Genomic DNA, 22,511 nt, shown 5'->3' on the forward strand with positions numbered 1-22,511 from the left:
AGAGGGTGGCTCTATTATGCAGTTGTGGGAGTGATCATAGTAAATGAGAAGGCTGCTTTCCCTTCCTCTACTATACCACTCTTTTTTTAAAAACAAATTATTTTTAAAATTGACATGTAATTGTGTATATTCATGGGATACTGTATTAGTCTGTTTTCACACTGCTATAAAGAAAGAACTACCTGAGGCTGGGTAATTTATAAACAACAGAGGTTTAGTTGATTCACAGTTTGCATGGCTGGGGAGGCCTCAGGAAATTTACAATCAAGGCAGAAGGCGAAGGGGAAGCAAGACACGTCTTACATGGTCCGGGAGAGAGCAAGCAAAGGGAGAAACTGTCAAACATTTTTAAACCATCAGATTTCATGTGAACTCATTCACTATTATGAGAACAGCATGGGGGAAACCACTCTCATGATCCAGTCACCCCCATCAGGTCCTTCCTGTGACATGTGGGGATTATAATTTGAGGTGAGATTTTGGTGGTGACACAGCCAAACCATATCAGTTATGTAGTGATATTTTGATGCATATAACACATAGTGATCAGATCAGTGTAATCAGTGTATCCTCTTCTCAAACCACTATCATTTTAAGATAATTGCTTGATTTTTAAAACATTGAATTAATTAATTTGAGATGGGATCTCACTATGTTGCCCAGGCTAGACTCGAACTCCTTGACTCTTTCTGCCTCAGCCTCTTGAATAACTGGGACTCCAGGTGTGTGCCACCACACTTTGCATTCCCACTCTTTGATCTGGCAGATATTGAGAGAATGATCTTCATGAGAGAAGCTACCAAAAGACACTGTGACTTCAAGAAGTCAAGTTAGTTAGTTAAATAACTGATTATTTAATGTTTCTGTAGAAGCAGAATCTTGCTCTCTTGCCCAGGCTGGTCTCCAATTCCTGGGCTCAAGCAATCCTCCTGCCTCAGCCTTCCAAAGTGCTTGGAATATATGCATGGGGCATCACACCTGGCAAAGGGCTCAAGCTCTTGAAGAAACAAAATTGGGGAGCAAGACGAGAAATGAGGTTAGATAATAGCCCCCAACTGAACTGTGATCTCAAAGGGACAGGAGGCAGGTCCTAAGGGAGAGCTGGGGGTGGGTAGAAAGCATAAAGGTGAGGTGGATATTAGGTAGTTTTCAGAGAAGACTGGTTGAATGGAAAAGTCATGAGGATGGTGTTCTTATGAGTAGGATTAGTGCGTCATACGAAGAGTCCAGAGAAATAGTTGGCTGTCTTTCTGCCATGTGAGTTTGCAAGGAGAAGTCAGTCCTCATTAGAACCCAGCCATGCTGGTACCCTGATTTCAGCTTCCCACCCTTCAAAACTGTGAGAAATAAGCCACCCAGTCTATGGTGATTCGTTATAACAGCTTGAACTGACTAAAATAATGAAAATACCCAAGCAGGGTTTTGGAGTTGTTGCTAGAAATCTCAGCTGTTCAGCAGACTCAGGTTTCTGACACGATGGCTAGTCTGCCAGAATTTCCACACTCTTCTTCCCAGCTAATTTAAGAATGTACAAAAGGTAGGTGGTGAGGTTCCTGCCCTAGAGCTTAGGATTGAACTAGGAGGACAAGCAAATCTCTCTATAATTATTAAAGTAGTTTAATGATATGCTTTAACAGTTATTTTGCTGCATGGCAATTAGATTAAAATGGTAAGTCAGTCACATAAATGAATATAATTAGTAGTGTTTTTGCATAGTTAAATCAAGCATTTAGAGGCCTGTTAGGTGAATGGTGGTCCAGGAAGAAAGAAAATTTGTGGCTCCTAGCACTTCCCCTGCTAAAGAGAAGGATAATGGATTGCTTCAAGATTCTCTTTGATGTGGTCCTTAGGATGCAGACTGCCTGCTTTCCAGCTAGATCACCATAAAACTCTAGTGATAGTCCATCCTTGTCCTTCATCTCAAGACCTGGACACAGAGGAAGAAGGAGGGGTGGTGAGAAGGATAGGTGAGGGGGTAGACACCTCTCGCCACGAGAGCATAGAAAGGGCCTGACTTTGGGAAAGTATCTTGTCGTCTCTTGCTTCAGTTGAAAAAAAAATTGTAGTGTTTCAAACACAGAGAAAAAGGAGAAAGAATGTAAGCGCCCCATCCATCCTTGACAGATCTCGAAGGATGGTATGTTTACTTCAGGATTTTAAAAAAGGAAATAAATTATGCGTTATAGGTATAATTTTCTCCTTTCATACTTCTCCCTGACAACATTTCCCTTCACCTAGGGGAGCCACTATTTCAAAATAAGTATGCATCCCTTTCTTGCGTATTTTTATGCTTTTACTGTGGATGTATGTTTTCTAAAAAAAGATATAAAATGTTTAAGTGTTTTAAAATTTCTAATAAATAATGTACGGTACTTAAGAGCTTGAGAGGGTTTATTCGGAAACAAGTTAGAGAATATCCAATTATCAAGCTTGAACTGTGTAACATAAGCACTAAGAACACAATTATAGCACATGTGAAGAATTCTGGTGTAAGCGATTTTAGGTCAGGTGCAGCAGTTCAGTAACGTTATTAAGTAACCCAGTCTGTTCACGCCCTCCTGCCCTGCCAGACTTAGCAAGCTACATTGCTTTCCTAATGCTTGTTGCTTCAGGGTGACAAGATGGCTGCAACCAGGAACTGTGGTCTCTCACAAACTATATTCAAGGCAAGAAAAAAAAAAAAAGAAAAAAGGAATTTCCAGTATTAACTCCTCTTGGTCCCATGTACACTCACCATGTAATCCTGCAGCTAGGAATACAATGGATTTATTAATTCATTAATTTTTAAAAACTAATAAATTCACCCCTTTATCCAAATATTTATTTTTTTAAATTTATAAATAAAAGTGTTACACATTTTTGGTGTACCATATGATATTTTGAAATCTGTATATGTAATGGAATGACTAAATCAAGCTAACTAATTTATTAATTACTTCACATATTTATTTGTGATGATAACACTTAAAAATCTGCCCTCTGGGAATTTTTCTTTTCTTTCTTTTCTTTTCTTTTTTTTTTTTTTTTAAATAAGATAGAGTCTCGCTCTGTCACCTGGGCTGGAGTGCAATGGTGTCATCTTGGCTCACTGCCACCTCCACCTCCTGGGTTCAAGCGATTCTCCTGCCTCAGCCTCTCGAGTAGCAGGCAACCACCACCTTGCCCGGCTAATTTTTGTATTTTTAGTAGAGACAAGGTTTCACCATGTTAGCCAGGCTGGTCTCAAACTCCTGACCTCAAGTGATCTGCCTGCCTCAGCCTCCCAAAGTGCTGGGATTACAGGCGTGAGCTACCGCACCTGGCCTCTCTGAGCATTTTTCAAGCATACAGTGCATTGCTATTAACTATTGTCACAATGTTGTACTTATTTCTTCTGTTTAACTGAAATTTGTTTATTCCTTGACCAACATCTCCCTAATCCCTGAACCCCCACTTCTATTAACCACCATTTTACTCTCTGCTTCTGTGAATTTGCCCTTTAACATTCCACACGTAAGTGGAGATCCTGTGGTAATTGTCTTTCTGGCTTATTTCATTTAACGTCATGACCTCCAGGTTCATCTAAAATTCTGTCACAGATGTTAGAATTTCCTTTTTTGTGTGTTTGTGCTGAATAGTATTCCATTTTGCATATACGCCACATTTTCTTTAGTTTTTGTTGATGGACATTCAGATTGATTCCATATCTTGGCTGCTGTGACTAATGCTGTAACGAACACGAGTGTACAACTATCTCTTTGACATACTGGTTTCATCTCCTTTGAATGTACACCTGGTAGTAAGATTGCTGGATCATAATGTAGCTCTTTTTTTCAATTTCCTGAGGACTCTCCGTGCTCTTTTCCATAAAGGCTGTAAGAATTTACCTTTCCATCAAGAACGTGCCAGTGTTCTTTTTTTCTCCATGTCTTGACCAAAACTTGTTTTCTTTCCTTTTTTGGTAAAGCCATTCTAGCAGGCATGAGATTATATCTCATTGTAAGTTTTATTTGCATTTCTCTGATAGATGTTGAGCATTTTTTCACATATGTGTTAGTTGCTTGTATATCTTCTTTTGAGAAATGCCTATACAGGTTCTTCACCCATTTTTTAGTCATGCTATTTGTTTCTTTTCTATTGAATTGTTTGAGTTCTTTACACATACATGCTCCTTGACGTACAGTGGAGTTATGTTCCAGTAAACCCACTGGGTATTGAAAACATCCTATGTTGAAAATACATTTAATTCAACTAACCTACCAAACACCATAGTTTAGCCTAGCCCACCTTAAACATTCTCAGAACACTTACATTAGCTTACAGTTGGGCAAAGTCATCTGACACAAAGCCTATTTTATAATAATGTATGGAATATCTCAATTAAATTATTGAATACTGTACCAAAGGTGAAAAACAGAATTATTGTAAGGATACTACAAGTATGGTTTTATTTTATTTTATTGAGTGCCTATGGCTTTCACACCATTGTAAAGTTGAACAATGGTAAGTCAAATCATCTTAAGTTGGGAGCCCTCTGTATTTGGATATTAATACCCATTTTAAGTGTATAGTTTGCAAATATTTTCCCCAATTCTGTATGTTTTCTGTTCACTCTGTTTTTTGTGTCCCTGGTTGTGCTGAAGCTTATTAGATGTAATTCCATTTGTCTGTTTTTGCTTTTGTTGCCTGTATTTTGGAATCATGTAGAAAAAAATTATTGTTCAGACCAATGTCATGAAGCTTTTCACCTATAATTTCTTCCAGTCATTTTTCAGTTTTGGATCTTATATTTGAGTGTTTAATTCATTTTGAGTTGCTTTTTGTATTTGGGGTAAGCTGAGGGTCTAATTTAATTTTTCTGCATGTGTATATCTGGTTTTCTCAGCAGCATTTATTAAAGAGACTTTCCTTTCTCCGTTGTGTATTCTTGGCATTGTTTATCAAAAATCAGTGGATTCTAAATGCATAGATTTCTGTAATTCTGAGCTATCTATTCTGTCTCATTGGTCTATGCATCTGTTTTTATGCCAGTACCATGCTGTTTTGATTATTAGAGCTTTATAATAGATTTTGAAATCAGATAATGTGATGACTCTGACTTTGTTCTTTCTGCTTAGGATTGCTTTGGTAATTCAGTGTCTTTTGTGGTTTCATACAAGTTGTAAGATTATTTTGTTTATATGAAACATGTCATTGGGATTTTGATAGGGATTACATTGCATCTGTAGATTTCTTTGGGTAGTATAAGCATTCTAACAATATTTATTCTTCCAATCCATGAACACAGAATATCATTCTATCTGAGAAAACCAGATATTTGTGTTTTCTTTAGTTTCTTTAATCAGTTTTCAGTGTACAGATCTTTCACTTCTTTGGTTGATTTTATTCCTATTTTTTATAGCTATTAAAAATAGATATTGTAAATGGGATTGGTTTCTTTTTCAGAGAGTTTATTGTTGGAAAATAGAAATGCTACTGATATTTCTTATGTTGATTATATAATATAAAACTTTACTAAATTATTAGTTCTAACTGTTTTTTGGTGGAGTCTTTAGGGTTTTCTATATATAAGATCACATGGTCTACAGAGACAATTTAACTTCTTTCTTTTTGATTTGGATACCTTTTATTTCTTTCTCTTGACTAATTGTTCTGGCTATGACTTCCTATACTATATTGAATAGACATGGTGAGAGTGGGCATCCTTGTTTTGTTACTGTGTTAGTCCATCTTCATGCTCCTATGAAGAAATACCTGAGACTGAGTGATTTATAAAGAAAAGAGGTTTAATTGACTCATAGTTGTGCAGGGTTGGGGAAGACTCTGGAAACTTACAATCATGGCAGAAGGCACCTCTTCACAGGGCAGCAAAGGAGAGAATGAGTGCAAACAGGGGAAATACCAGATGCTTATAAAACCATGAGATTGGTTGGGTGTGGCGGCTCATGCCTGTAATCCCAGAACTTTGAGAGGCCAAGGCAGGCAGATCACAAAGTCAGGAGATCAAGACTATCCTGGCCAACATGGCGAAACCTTGTCTCTAGTAAAAATACAAAAATTAGCTGGGTGTGGTGGCACATGCCTGTAATCCCAGTTACTTGGGAGGCTGAGGCAGAAGAATCGTTTGAACCAGGAAGTCGGAGATTGAAGTGAGCCAGAGATTGCACCATTGCACTCCAGCCTGATGACAGAGCAAGGCTCTGTCTCAAAACACAACCACCACCACCACCACCACCACCACCATCACCATGAGATCTCATGAGACTCACTCACTATTAGGAGAATAGAATGGGGAAACTGCCCCTATGATCTGATTACCACCACCTGATCACCTCGTTCCCCCCTTGACACATGGGGATTATGAGATTAAAATTCAAGATGAGATTTTGGGTGGGGACACAGCCAAACCATATCAGTTCCTAATCTTAGAGGAAAAGCTTCCAACTTTCAGCATTGAGTATATGTTAGCAGTGGGCTTGTCATGTACGGCCTTTATTGTATTGAGGTACATTGGTTCTCCAACTACCTTGAGAGTTTTTTTCTCATGGAAGGATGTTAAATGTTGCCAAATGCCTTTTTTGCATCTATGGAGATAATCATAGGCTCTCCCCCTTTTTTCTGTTACTGTGGTGTATCATAGTACATAACATTGATTTGCAAATGTTGCATCGTCCTTGTATGCAGGAATAAATCCCACTTGATTATGTTGAATGATCCTTTTAATATTGTTAGTATTTTAATGTTCTTTTAGTATTTTGTTGAGAATTGTATCTGTTTTCATCAAGGAAATTGGCCTATAATTTTCTTTTCTTATGATGTCCTTATCTGGCTTTGGTATCAGGATAATGCTGGTCTCATGAAACGAGTTGGAAGTATTCCCTACTCTTCAATTTCTTAGAAGAGTTTGAGGAGGATTGGTATTAATTATTTAAATGGTGGAAATCAGCAGTGAAGCCATCAGGTCCTGAGTATTTCTTTGATGGGAGACTTCTATTTCTCATTCACTCACCTCGCACATTATTGGTCTGTTCATATTTTTTTATTTCTTCATGTTTTGCTTTGGTATGTTGTGTGTAGAAATTAATCCGTTACTTCTAGTTTATCCAGTTTGTTGGCCTATAATTATTCATAGTGGTTTCTTATGATCCTTTGTATTTCTGGGGTATAAGTTGTAATGTTTCCTTTTTCATTTCTGATTTGAGTCTTCTTTATTCTTAGTTTAGTTAGAAGTTTATTGACTTCTTTATATTTGCAAAAAACCAACTCAGTTTCATGGATCTTTTCTCATGTTTTTCAGTCTCTATTTCATTCATTTCTGCTTTGATCTTTATTATTTTCTTCCTTCTAACTAACAAACTTTTTTTTTCTAGTTGTTTAAAGTATAATGTCAGGTTGTTTATTTGAGATCTTTCTTCTTTTTTGTTATAGGCATTTAGAGCTAGAAAGTTCCCTGTAATAACTGCTTTTGCTGTATCCCATAAGGTCTGGTATGTTGTGTTTCCATTTTTGTTTATTTCAAGACATTTAAAATTTTCTGTTTGAATTCCTACCCATTGGTTGTTTAGGAGGATAGAGTTTAATTTCTATTTGTGAATTTTCCCAAATTCCTTCTATCATTAATATTTAATTTCATGCCATTGTGTCCAGAAATATACTTGATATGATTTTAATTTTCTTAAATTTGTTAACACTTGTTTTGTGGCCTAACATATCTATCCTGGAGAATATTCTATGTACACTTGAGAATAATGTGAATTCTGCTGCTGTTGGATGAAATGTTCTGTATATGTCTGTTAGGTCTATTTGGTCTAAAGTATAGTTCAAGTCCAATGTTTCCTTATTGATTTTCTGTCTGGATGATCTGTTTATTGTTGAAAGTGGAGTATTGAATTCCCCTCCTATTATTGTATTGCAGTCTATCTCTCTCTTCAGGTCTATTAAGATTTGCTTTATATATTTAGGTGCTCCCATGTTGGGTGCATATATATTCACAATTGTTATATCCTATTGCTGAATTGATCCCTTTATCATTATATAATGACCTTCTCTGTCTTGTTTTACAGTTTTTGCCTTAAAGCCTATTTTATCTAAAATAAGTATAGCTATTCCTGCTTTCTTTTGGTTTTCATTTGTATGGGATATCTTTCCATTCTTTTAGTTTCAATCTCTGTGTGTCCTTGAAGGTGAAATGAATCTCTTGTAGGCAGTATATACTTGTGACTTGTTTTCCTTTTTTTTTTTAAGTCTATTGAGCCACTTTATATCTTTCATTGGGTAGTTTAATATATTTACATTCAGGGTAATTATTGATAGGTAAGGACTTGCTGCTGTCATTTTATTAATTGTTTTCTGGCTGTTTTATAGATCCTTTGTTTATTTTCTTCCTCTTTTGCTGTCTTCCTTTGTGATTAGGTGACTTTCTCTAGAGGAATGCCTTGATTCCTTTTTACCTTTTGTGTGTCTGCTACAGGTTTTTGCTTTGTGGTTAATACGAAGCTTATATAAAACACGTTATTGTTGTAACAGGATATTTTTAGCTTATAACAACTTAACTTTGATCATATAAAAAACCTCCATACTTTTACCCTCACATTTTATAACACAATTTATAATTTTTATATTATGTATTTCTTAACAACTTACTGTAGCTATTATTTTTTAACAGTTTTGTATTTTAACCTTCCTACTAAAAATAAAAGTGATTTATAGGTCACCACTACAGTATAAGAGTATTCTGAATTTGACTGTGTACTTTTCACTGGTGAGTTTTATACTTTCATATGTGTTCATGTTACTGATTAGTATTTTTTTCTTTCAGCTTGAACTCCTTTTAGCTTTTTTTTTTTTTTGTAAGACAGGTCTGGTAGTGATGAATTCCTTCAGCTTTTGTTTGTCTGGGAAAGTGTTTATTTTCTTTTTTTTTATTTCTAAAAGATGGCTTTGTTAAGTAAAATATTCTTGGGTAGCAGTTTTATTTTGTCAGCACTTTGAATATATAATCTCTACTGGCCTGTAACATTTCTGTCAAGAAATCCACTGGTAGCCTTATTGAAACTCCCTTATATGTGATAAAGAATTACTTTTAAAACATCAGGTAGCTTGTTCTAGGTGTTGAAAGCATGTTTTGAAATAACCAGCATCCACACCATAGGGCATTTAGTTTGAGGTAGGAGTGCAACAGACTGAAGGGACCAGAAAGAAGTGCCCTGAATGGGTGGTGCTGTATTAGGTGCTTAACATTGGTCTCTGCTGCCAGAAGATCAGACATTCAGCAGCAGCAGACGCTAGCTCAGCCTTGGTTAAAGAGAATCTATGCATCGTTTCCATCTCTGTCACCAAGACTACTCTCTCCATAAGCCCATTGTATAAATATTAGACTGGCTAAAGGAATCTGGCTGATATCAACTGTCTAAGGCAGACCTTTTCTTTTCTTTTCCTCCCTCCATCTCTTCCTTCCCTTCCTTCCCTTCCCTCCCCTCCCATCTTTTATTCTCACATAACCTTTCCGTTTGATTGTTTAGTGCCTTTTCTGCAATATTTGCTCCCTGATGTGTAATAATGTATGATACAAAGTTCTTCACATTTTAAGCCTATTTCTCTAAGTTCTCCCACATGACTTCTCCTAGATCTCCTTGTTTCAAATATTTCCTCTTGCTTCTTCCAGGCCCCAGCTGAACCGCTTAAGCCATTCATCATTGCCCATGAGTTTATGTATATCTTTATCTTGGGTTACTTTTTTCTCCACACAAAGTAGAAGATCAGGTGCACACTTGAAGTTCTGTCCACTGGGAGAATTTCCCTTTATTATTGTCTTTCAGAGCCGCGGCAGCAATCCATTTTGGGAATGCACCCATATACCGGGCGGGCTCATCTGCGAATCAAGTCCAGGTTATTTCTTCCTCTGTCAGCTAGTACAGGGAACTCTCCATGAGAGAATAGCTGTGATCTGAACAAGTGGCGTCACTGTCCTGGTGGTGAGGGACAGGAGTGTCTGTATATCTCCTTGTGCAGCTTAGTTATGCCCTTTGAACCTGCTTGAGCCTGATCCTGGTGCTTCTCATCCCACGCAACCACATGACTTGGTGAATGTGGTATACACAGCTTATTTTGGGTAGTTACAGCTACATGGTGGTTTGATATCTTGTAGTCAGATATTTTTCCTTTACCGAGGCCCAACAGTACTGCGAGAACTCCTTCGTAAATTGTGTACAGTTCTTTGCTGGAAATGGCTTTATCTTGCCTTAGAACCCCAGGAGTCTTCATGTGAATCTACTTTTGGGGCTTGGTACGGATACCACATGGTACCTTTTCCTAGCACAAATTCTTCTAGTACCATGGGCTCTTGGGTCATCTGGTCCAAATAGTAAGGCTGCTTGTATCATAGCCTGCATTGGCTTCAATACTCTTTTCTTGATTTGGGTCCCGCTTAAAAGGTAGCTGCCTTCAGTATCTTCCTCCACCCATGATTGGGTCAGAACATTAATTGAAGTGTGGCTATGCTACCCCTACAGAGTCTAATAACATCTACTAAGTGTGCATCTTTATTAAGATATGAGGTACAAAGTGCAATAATTTTGCCCTTTAGGAGAAAAAAACATCCCGGTATGCCTCACATCACCAAACTCCTAAATTTCATTAGTGAGTCAGGCTTCTCACTGATGTTGTGTTGGTTATCTCCCACTGTCTGGAGTGTTTTACCAAGGTATCCAAAGTACTTGACACTTCTAGTTCATTGGTATAAATAACAGGATGTCGTCAATATAATAAATCACTATGATAGTCTGTAGATTGTCCTGATGACCTAGGTAACTTCAGGAAATAGCTTAATGTGTGGATTTACCATAGCACTGGGACATCTCATATGAGTGTTTCTTTAAATGTCTCTAAAAGGGTCCTCTCACTTTAACAGTTTGATTTGAATTGATTGATTGCCCGGATCCTACCCTTTTCCTTTTGCAAAGCTTCTATGGCAATAGCCTCTTAATTCCACAACCCTTATAATAATTATTTCCTTTGTTTCTCTCAAACACCAGAAATGTTGCATGAGCCAGTGTTTTGCCTCTTACTCATATTCTGTCCCAGTTCATCACAAGGGTAATTTATTTATAACCTGCCAGGGATCGTCAGTACTCTGACTACCACCAATAATGGGCCCTTTGTCCAGCTGACTGGCAAAGAATTCAATTTCAGCTTCTTAACCTTAAAACTGTTTCCTAGGACCACTCCTAGCACCAACCGTTTTATGTCATATTTTCTAAAAACAGGTCCTGAGACAAATTCTTGTGAGTGTTATTTATTTTCTTGGGAAGGAAGGAGTGAGGGGTAGGATAGGCAGTGGAAAGTATTTAAACCAAGATGAAGTCTAGCTTTAGCCTATTCCATGAGGAATTGTGTGGGGACATGAATTGTGACATTAAGTTGGTCTTTGCAACAAGCCCATCTCTGCCCCCAGGAAGCCATTAGCTGTGATCTGTCCCCAGGAGTGTGGGTGGGGCATAACCTCCTAGGTTAGGCTGCTCTTGCTTGTGAGAGCAATTACTTGGAAAAGGTTTCAGTCCCAAGCCATTAATAGTCAACACCACCAGCAGCTAGGGGAGGAGCACACCAGTCCTTGTCAAGGGGTCTGGCTGGTATACCAGCAGAATTCACTACAGCAAGAAAAATACTTTCAGAGCCAAATGTTTCAGAGTTTGATCAAGTGGATTTAAATACCCGTTAAGTTACATTTCCAGGGGTAGTTTATCTTCTAGGTAGGCACAATCCACCCTATTTTTTTCTCGTAGGGCTGAATGATGCTGTGATAGAGTGGCATTGGCTTGTTTGGATGTTACCTCTAAAGGCAACCACAGACATTAACATGATCTGTATTTATTAAGCTCTATGAATCTCTTCTAAAATTATGGTGTCATTTTCACCAATTCTCTAATTCAGAATTTTTGGATATTTTGAGCTCTGAATATTCAGGGATGGGAAGCGAGTGCCATCCTCAGCTGCCATCTGCTCAGTCCACATGTCCACATGGAGTCTGCATACTCGTACATTGAAAAAATCAGCAATGCTCCTTGTTCCCCTGCAGTCTCAGGTTCAGGGTGTTTGGATGTCTTGTCATATTCACAAAGATGTATAATCTTCTGAGCCACTGGGGGGTCTGACAAGTTAGTTCTCTCAGAGCCTATTAATTCCAAAAAGTCCTTCATGTGAGGTAGCAGCTCAATAAATATCTTCAACAAGTTTCTATGACTCAGTCCTCTGAATGCATTAAAATGAAAGAAGTCTCCATGCTCCTGTTACTCCAAACTCCTCTTCTTTCAAAGGCACAAAACTCTTTATCATTAAGGACATACAATGAAGAGAATTCAATGTGATCACTACTGCATCATGCAATGAACTTGAGTTGTACAGTTCATAGCACAATGGTGCTTTGGAAGCAGAATGCCATCATTATTTTTTGACTTGAATAAATTAGTCAAATCTTTCATTTTCATTTCAGATGCCTAATGGTAGCAGATGAACTTAGCTATTTCTTTTTAAATTCCATTTCTCAAATTTCTTACGGACAAGACCTAAGATCATATTAGCTTTTGAATGTTAGCTAATTAGATAAAACGTTTCCTTCTATTCTTTTTTCCTCTTTCCTTTTATTTTCCTTTCTTTCTTCCTTCCTTCCTTTCCTTCCTCCCTCCCTCCTTCCCTCCCTCCTTTTCTCCCTTCCTCCGTTCCTCTCTCCTTCCTCTCTCCTTCCTCTCTCCTTCCTCTCTCCTTCCTCTCTCCTTCCTCTCTCCTTCCTCTCTCCTTCCTCTCTCCTCCCTTCCTCCGTTCCTCTCTCCTTCCTCTCTCCTTCCTCTCTCCTTCCTCTCTCCTTCCTCTCTCCTTCCTCTCTCCTTCCTCTTCGTTCCTCTCTCCTTCCTCTTCCTTCCCTCTCCCTTTCTCTCCCCACCTTCCTTTCTTCTTTCATTTCCCTTTTCTTCTTTGATTGAAAATCTCTTCACCCTCCAAGGGGGAAGAAGTGAACGGAATTTGACCCATAGGGCTTGCTCTTACTTTGGGCAAAGTGAATGACTCCTAATTCTATCCAGCAGAAAGTTTCAGGAGGTGAAGGGTAATATATGACTTTCATGTTATATGGAATGAAGTAACATTTAGACATCTTTTGAACTAAAAACTAAATTTATTTTTTGGAGATACCATATAAGAAACTTTTAAAAACTGAAATCATTTCTTTGTTTCTGATACAAATATCTTGGGGTTTCATGAGAAAATACATCTTCCTCTAAAAAAATCAACTTTGAATTTTGAAACAACATATGAGTTCCCCACAGAGAAAAGCACTAATAACCAAAACTTCAATGTCAATATGTTGCATTGAACTTATTTCTTTAAATCAGTTACTTAAAATAGAATGGACTTCTCCCAGGGAATTCAAAGTACAGAGAAAAAAGAAGACAATGTGTTCAACATTTTCTGTGATTTCTTTTTCAATTAGAAAAGAATCTGGAGCAGTGGAGTGATTCAAGACATGTATTTAGTTGGAACAGACAGAGCTTGGTTATAGATTAGATATGGGTTTGAAAGAGAGGGAGTGTTAAACACTTGTTTGTGGACATTGAATAGATCATGGTACCATTTTCCGAGATAGGAAGGACTAGGAAGTGAGCATTTTGGAGGCAGGGGAATGAATAAAATTTGAGTTTGGAGCACATTAGATTGTTTATAAGATATCCAATTGTAGAAGGAGAGATAGTAAATAAACCATAGGGTATATGAGCTTAGGATCAGCAGAATGGTGTAAGCTGGATTTGTAAGTTTTAGATGCTGTTGACATAAAGATGGTGCTGAAAATTTTAATCACCTATAAAAGAGTGTTTACAGGAAGATGTCCCACATAGTACCTAGAAGAAACTCAACTTTTGGAAGTCAGGAGTGTAGAAGTTGGTTAAGACACTAGGAAGTGCTGGCAGCCACATTTCAAAGAGGATGGAGTGACAATTCTCTTGACTGCTGGTGAGAGTTTAAGAAGAATGAGGATAGAAGTCAACTGATAGATTTGCAAGGTAAAAGTTGTGGCCTCCTTGACAAAATTAATTTTAGTGTGATTTTAGGAATGTAAATAATATCAGGGAGTTTGAAGAGTAAATAGGAGGTGAGAATTTTGATGCAGGGTTTGGAGGCAAAATTTTCAAGAAGTTTGAGTATGACAGGGTGAGAGTAGAGGAGTGGCAATTGGAAGAGGATGGGGAGATACAAGATCAAAGGAGAACCGTGTTTTTAAAGATGTGAGAACATTAGAACCCATTGGTAAGAATGGGTTGGTAAGAATGATTCTGGTAAGAATGAGGTGGTCTATATGGAGAAGTTGAAGATACAAGAAAGAGAGAGAATTGATGAATACTGTCTAATAAGATGAGGAAGAAAGGGATCTGGAGCTCATTCAGAGGGATTGATAATTGATCTTGAGAAGAGATGCTTTCTCTGATGTAGCAGGAAAAAAAAAATGGGGCTGACAGGCACAGCAGATTTGTAGATGATGTAATGATTTTGCTAATCTTTTTTGATGTAGAATGAACTTTCCTCTCAGGATGGAAAAGGATCATGTACAGATTTTTCCTAGGTGTTCTAGTAGCCAAATATTGCATCAAACCTTTGAGTCGCTCTGAGTGCTCTGCTTGTCACATCCATAATTCCCCTTTTAACATTCACACTCTCCTGAGAAATTCTGCCAGCAGAACTATGTGGTCTCTGGAAGTTCAAACCTCCCAACCTCAGTGCTTTTAAACCTTTCCTAAAAGTTCAACAATTTGCCCATTAGTAAGGCTACTTGCCTTGACCTTCCATAATGGGTTAAGAAAAGACTTTTCTTCTCTCTGAGCTTATTGGATATGAAAAAGAATATTTCTCCTTATTTTATCTACATTTTTTACAACATTTAATTTCATTTGGACCCAGGGGTAAAGAAATAAATAGATACTAACTCTAATATCTCTGAAATAAATGAGATGTTCCAGAAATCATTAAACCTAGAAAACATTTTTTTAATTTCTAAGGTGAGAACAATAGACATTAAAGGAAAAGAAAATTAGATCAGTGTTACTACTTGTGAGCAATTTGTAAATTCTGACATTACTTTAGTGGTAAGCATTAGGCATTATTAAATATGCAATTATTTAAGGATGATTCTTCATTTCCAGAAAGATGTGGCAAGTATTTCATACCTCAGAGACTACAACAGATAGCGATAACTGGAGATATTGGAGAAAGACCAGGGCAGACTAGAATTAAAATAAAACTTCTATTGCATTTTCTGTTCTTTTGACTCCATTTCTAACCTCTTACTATTTCTTCTTCATGAAGAGTATGGGTGGTGTAAATTAGGTCTCTCAAATACCTATGCCTAGTCTTCCTTTATACCTGCTAAGAATCATAGTATAAAAAGGAAGACTTCAGGGTCTAATATTAACATTTTGAAGTATGATGAAAACTTTCATCAAAATGCAACAAATTGTAATTCTCCAAAGTTGAATTTAAGATAAAGGATGAGAACTGCAGGACTAAGATACCACTGGAAACTTAGATGTGGGGACAGAAAGGCTTAAACCTGCTTGCATAGCTTTCTTGGTTCTCCTGGTTCTCTTTAAATAAGTTTGCAATCAGCCGAATTCCTGGCTTAGCCCCTCCCTAACAGGAAAACTATCCTTTTGCCAGTGCAAGTCTCTTTCATCTCTGTCCTCTGAGACTATTTGTTTTAAAGCCACTTCAGTGAGTGATTGTGGGTAACAGTATGTATTTGTCTAAAATGGAGACGCACACATACACGTGATATCTATCTATCTATATATATACACACACACATAAAGAATACAACAATTGGAATATATTATTTTGTATTCGTGTTGTATTCTTTTTATAAATGATATTGATGTTCTTCTATTAAAGGATGGTGTATTAGGGTTCTCCAGAGGGACAGAACTAATAGGGTAGGTGTATATATGAAAGGGAGTTGATTAAGAATTAATTCACACGATCACAAGGCAGAGTCCCATGATAGGCCATCTGCAAGCTGAGGAGGTAGGAAGCTAGCAGTGGCTCATTCTGAGTCCAAGAGCCTCAAAAGTAAAGAAGTCAACAATGTAGCCTTCAGTCTGTAGCCAAAGGCCTCAGAGTTTCTGGCAAACCACTAGTGTGAGTCCAAGAGTCCAAAGGCCAAAGAATCTGGAGTCTGATGTCCAAGAGCAAGAAACATCCAGCGCTGGAGAAAGAGAAAAGCCAGAAAACTCAGCAAGCCAGCGTATCCCACCTTCTTCGGTCTGCTTTGTTCCAGCTGGGCTAGCAGCTGATTGGATGGTGCCCACCCACACTCAGGGTGTGTCTTCCTCTCCCACTCCACTGACTCAGATGTCAATCTCCTCTGGCAACGCCCTCACAGACACACCCAGAAACAATACTTTACCAGCTATTTAGGCGTCCTTCAATCCAATCAAGTTGACACCTAATATTAACCATCGCAGATGGCATCTGTGTTTCCTCTCTATTTTACCAGCTATTTAGGCGTCTTTCAATCCAATCAAGTTGACACCTAATATTAACCATCGCAGATGGCATCTGTGTTTCCTCTCTAATCTGGATAGTCCTGTGAATGTGGTAGAAGTGACATTGTGTTACTGGTGAAACTGGGGTAGAAAGCCTCTGCATGGTTCTTTCTCTCTAGATATTTGTCTGTTAACCACAAAGAGAGATGAAGCATTCTAGCCCAAGCAGAGAGGTAACATGGAGAAAACCATGTGGGAAAAAAACTGGGACCTTCATACAAGTGCCAGCATCAACTATGAGACATGTGAGTGAATGAGTCTGCAGTAATTTTAGTCCCTCACTTTTGAGCCATTCCAGCTGTCCCTTGGTGGAGCAGGGGTGAGCTGTCACTGCCAAGTCCTGGCCAAATTATAGCTTTGTGAACAAAATAAATGTTATCATTTAGTAAGCCACTAGGTTTGGGGAAAGCTTGCTGTATAGCAATAATAACTGGAACATCTTGCTACAAAAATATTCTGTTTTGTTTTTTTTTTTATTTTTTTTATTTTTGAGACAGAGTCTTGCTCTGACACCCAGGCTGGAGTGTAGCAGCACGATCTCAGTTCACTGTAACCTCTAACTCCCAGGTTCAAGCTACTCTTGTGCCTCAGCCTCCCGAGTGACTGGGATTACAGGTGTGTACCACCACGCCTGGCTATTTCTGTATTTTTAGAGAGGTGGGGTTTTGTCCTGTTGCCCAGTCTGGTCTCAAACCCTTGACCTCAAGTGATCTGCCTGCTTTTGCCTCCCAAAGTGTTGGGATTACAGGGGTGAGCCACTGCCCCAGCCTCTTTCTCTTTTTGGTATGTTCAATTTTTAACTCTTTCTCCTTACCCATGAATGTATTCATTTCCCACTTGAAAAACAAAAACTCTTTTGACTTTACTTTCTCTTTCCATCTGTAGTCTTAGAATTCTCCTGTTCTTGAATATTCTATACTGGTACCTGTCCTTTTGGGAAAAAAAAAAAAATCCATTACCCCAAAGTCAATTACTGGAAATGAAATTCATGAATATCTGATTTGCCAAATATTCCATTTACCACAAAGTTGTTTACATCAGTTGTTTGGTATAGATTGTAGGTCCCTGGGGGCTGTGGGATGCCATGGCCCTCAGACATTCCCCTACCCCTGTCCTCTCTCCTTTGCTGATTCTAGCCTTGTTTTCTGATTCTCCATTTGTCCGATTTCTTCTCCCCCAATGTCCTCTCTCGGTTCCATAATCTGTCTCTCTGTCCCTGAATCTCTCTTTGTAGCTTTCTCAGCCTCAACCTCCCCCAAGTGAACTTCTCAGGAAACTTCCTCTATAGGATTGGCTTCCTGGTCTGTGTATCCTTCTCTCTTTTCCTGGCAAAGGCCTATTCTCCCTAGCAAAGCTCCGAATTTGTTTGTTTCTAAGATTCAGATGTGAACTGTACATTGTTTGAAATGCTGTTATAAACTCAGAGTGAAAACAAGTCAGTTAGCAAGTCATAACCTCTGTAAATTATAAATAGATACAAGTAATGCAATTTTGGCAAACCGGTAAAATCTGAAAAATTAACGGCAGACTGGTCATCTGGTGGATTGACATAATACTTGAGATTCTCATCAGAGCAAGTCCATTCCCTGTGCAATAGACATTGGTGACTTGCAGTTACTCAACCGGCAAACTACATGCCTTGCAGGGCACAAGCAGCCCTGTAAGTCTGACCGCTGTGTGTTGCTTCAACCTCTCTCCTTCCACCTACATCTGTCTTAGTAAAGTTCAAGGAACACTGAACTCGTCAGCCTCTAGAAAGCCCTTTCATGCTCTTGCACCTCTTGCCTCCGTCCCCTTTCTTCTGTTTGCAAAACCCGCTCTGCTGTTGCTCACTTGGCAAATGTCTTCTGAGCTTTCAAATCCTTGACTCTTTGAGGCTGTCTTGCACATCTAGCTGGACTGTCATTCATTATTGCCTCTGCCTCTGCACAGCCCTCCATCGTCAGCAGAATGTTCTATCACAATCGAATGTCTCTACTGGACTGTTAGAACTTGGGGGCCAGCATCATAACTTTCATCTCTGTGTACTCGGTAGCTAGCATAGATACTGGCACATAGTAGGCTCTCAATAAATCTTTCTTGATAGAATAGCATTTACCTAGAAAGTATTGCTCCTACCATCTGCTGTTTAAAAATAATTCCTTCACAGAAACAATTTAAAATTACTCCCTTAGGCTATATAATAAAGAGACATATAAAAAACATAAACATCTCTGCAATTTGTTTAAGACTTCTACTAAAATCACAGTTCACTTTTGTGGTCGAAAACCTCTTGAATATATATCTGTATAGGTTTAGTGTATGGGAAAAGCTGGTTATCTACTGACCCAAAGTGTGCTTCCTTTTATTAGACATTTTATCAGATAACAGGAGGCATGCCTTCACCCCACACCCATTTTTGCCTACTTACAGGGAGCTCACAGCTATGTTAATTTTTGTGTGTAAGATTTTCTCCAAACTTGGATTCAAGCCTTAGCTCTGTTTCTTCTTAGCTCTGTGACCTTTCTGGGCCTTAATTTCCTCATATATGAAATTGGGTATCATAGCTGGTCGGCAGACTCATAGAAGTTTTGGAAAAAACACATGAAACTTCATAGGGAGAAACATTTTAGAAAGTGCTATCCAAGCATGGTACATTTTTATTGTTCTTCCTGAAGAACTGTCTTAAAAATATGACTTGTACAACTTAATATTTTTAGTCCCTTCTCTTGCAGTCAGGAAACAGAGACAGGGTTCAGATCGAGTAATCATATTCACTGCCGTTTCCTACACTGCAGGGGAAATTTTTTAAATGTATATTTTTATGACAGTATTGAACACATATCTTTAATCATAGGCTTCCTCAAACTATTTTATGATAGCAGATGGGGTATGCTAAAAGTAAAAATTCAATCGGAAGGAGCTAATTTGCTTCTGACAGGTAATTTTATAGGAAACTACAGATACTTATTAACTATTTCTATATAACAATAATAATAATGACTTATTTATTAGATTCTTATTTTGGGCCCAATTCTGCTCTAAGTGCTTAAATGCATTTATGTTTAATTTTTATTATTTTTTAATTTTTTTAATTTTTTTTTACAAAAAACCTTTGGAGGCTTTTATCTGTTTATTTTAAAGAGAAGAAACTGGGGTTTAAGAAGTTAAGGAAATCACATGGAGCCAGCGCCGTGGCTCACTCCTGTAATCCCAGCATTTTGAAGGCAAGGCTGGAGGATCATTTAAGGTTAGGAGTTTGAGACCAGCCTGGCCCACATGGCAAAACCCTGTCTGTACTAAAAATACAAAAATTACCTGGGGATGGTGGTGCACACCTGTAGTCCCAGCTATTCCAGAGGAAGAGGCAGGAGAATCACTTGAACCCAGGAGGTAGAGGTTGCGGTGAGCTGAGATAGTGCCATTGCACTCCAGCCTGGGTAACAGAACAAGACTCTGTGACTAATAAACCTAAGTACTTAATCAGCGTCCTACCCTGCAGAACATTTAGGTAAACTTGTGATGCTTAGTGTATTAGAATGATACGAAATGCAATTTTGCTAGAAAAAAATGATTATTTTTAATTTTTGTCACAATGATTTATACTTTTTCCTGGCATTTCTTTTTCCCTTGATATTCTCTTGAAAAAAATCTATTCTACTTATGCCATTACTCATATTCCTTTGCTAATAAGTCATTTACTGCTTACTTTTATGCTTCAAGTCCACTGTATCTTATACTATAACTATACCCAGTTAGGATATTTCTTGGTCATATAGGCACAATTATATTATTTTTCATAATTATATTTTAAAATTGGGTCCAGTGAAATTGGGTCCATTCTCCTTTCCTGAAGAAATTTGAAGTTAATAATTGTGCTTTAAAAATATTTTATAATCTCAAACTACAAATTAAAAGCAGCTCTTTGGATGTGATCTTGCCGTCAGATAAGATACTATTTCTACTCACCTTGAGCTAATAAATCTATCAGACTCAAGTTGCCCACAATGGATTGATTCTTTTTTTCCTCACTTTTTTTGGATTGAGATTCGTTCTGCTTTTTGAGCAAAGAACTTATGAGACTGTACAGATAGGTGATCTTTCCTTATTATAAGACTTTAACTTCTGAATATAAGTAAATTTGTATTACAAAAAGTCCTTTCAGTTTACAGAGTGATTCACAATAGGATCTCTTAAAAGCTGTCTTCCTTAGGTCATTAAAATATCATTTGATTGATAAACCATGAAAGATCATAGTTGGTGAAGTGTGAAACTCTTAAACTAAAGTTGGGCAGTGTTAGGAAATATATCAAAAAGCAATATTTGATCTTTAAAAAATCTTGTGTAAATTATTTTACAGGACAAAATCTTGTATATATACTAGATATATATGATTATTTATATCTGATATATCTCAGATCACATGTAATTTTGCTTATCAAACAGAAAACTGAATATGACTTGAACTTTTAATTGAGTCTCTAATTGAATACTGGATTTATTTGGATAAATATTCCATCATTTATCAAAGAAGATATTTCTCTTGTATGCGGAAGATGTCATTGTTCGGAAAGTGATCCTAGAGTTGACTTTATCTGTTACCTTTCGTTAGTCTTAAGTCTTTTCTTTCATATTCATGTATCTTACAATACTTAGCAGCACGTCTGACATTAAGTAAATACTTGATGAGTGTTAGCCATTCCTCTCCTCCTTCATCTCATAGCACACTTCAACTCTAAATCATTATTATTTCATATCTGTTATAACCTTCTCATGTGTCTCCTTTGTTATAAACTCTGCATCCTATGGATTAATACCAGAATAATAGTTTTAAAAATACAACATCTTATCCTAGGCAACAAAGTGAGACACCATCTCTACAAAAAAATAAAAAAATTAGCTGGGCTTAGTGGTGTGCACCTATGGTCCCAGCTAGTCAGAGGTTGAGGTAGGAGGATCACTTTGAGCCCAGGAGTTCGAGGCTGCAGTGAGGTATGATGGCACCACTGCATTCCAGCCTGGGTGACAGAGTGAGAGTTTTTCTCAAAAAAAAAAAAAATAAAAATGCAACATCACATATGATATCTTTCCAGTAAAGGTTTTCAGGGTCTCTGCACAATGCCCCAAACCCTTTAACTTCTATCTTATTTAGTGTTTATCTACTTCCCAGCCTCTGTCCCACTGTCACGCTATGTCTCTACACGGGTCCTCTGCTGAAACCTAACTGGTCTTGTTATCATTTTCCAAACCCAACCTGTACAACTTCCTGGGTTTTTTTTTTCCTTTGCCTGCAATTCCTTCCCTTCCTCTCCACTTAGCTCTGTGCTCTCCTTCCCTCAGGCTGATTTCAAATTCCTTCAGTAATTATTGTTACTGCAGCGAGTGCCCATTTACTTCACATTTGCTGTTATAAAGTGTAACTAAGCTTTTTTTGTATATGCCTGCCCTCCCCCAGGATGTTACATGTTGCTTGAAGGCAAGGATCACATCTTATTTTGCTTTCTACTTAGTAGGTCATCAGTAAGACTTCGTGAGTAGTAATGATTCTGTCTTCTCACTACTGTCAGAAATGTCTGGACTTACAGAGCTGCTTTCTTTGCCAAACGGATGTATGCATTAAGTGTGTGGCTCTATCACCTGCCTCAGAGCACTCTGAGCTCCCTGTTTCTCTCTGTGAGCAGAGGTCAGGCCTGGACAATGCTCCCTGGAGCCCTCTCCTCTCCTGTATGTTTGGAGCTGAAAAGAATCTAATGTTAACCAGGCCAGCAGCCATAGCTCATTCCTATCTCCTCTGAAGCGTTCTGTTAAGAGGTATCTTATCAACCTTGTCTTTCTTGAGGATTCTTACTTTCTTTTTAATTCCTGGTTTCAGTGTTACCAGGAATTAAAATGAAATTCTTCCTTGCTTTCTGAACTACCTCTGGGTCTACGGCCATACCACCCTGAACGCGCCCGATCTCGTCTGAACTA

The sequence above is a fragment of the Saimiri boliviensis genome, chromosome 16, assembly GCF_048565385.1.
Source record: "Saimiri boliviensis isolate mSaiBol1 chromosome 16, mSaiBol1.pri, whole genome shotgun sequence".
NCBI lineage: Eukaryota > Metazoa > Chordata > Mammalia > Primates > Cebidae > Saimiri > Saimiri boliviensis.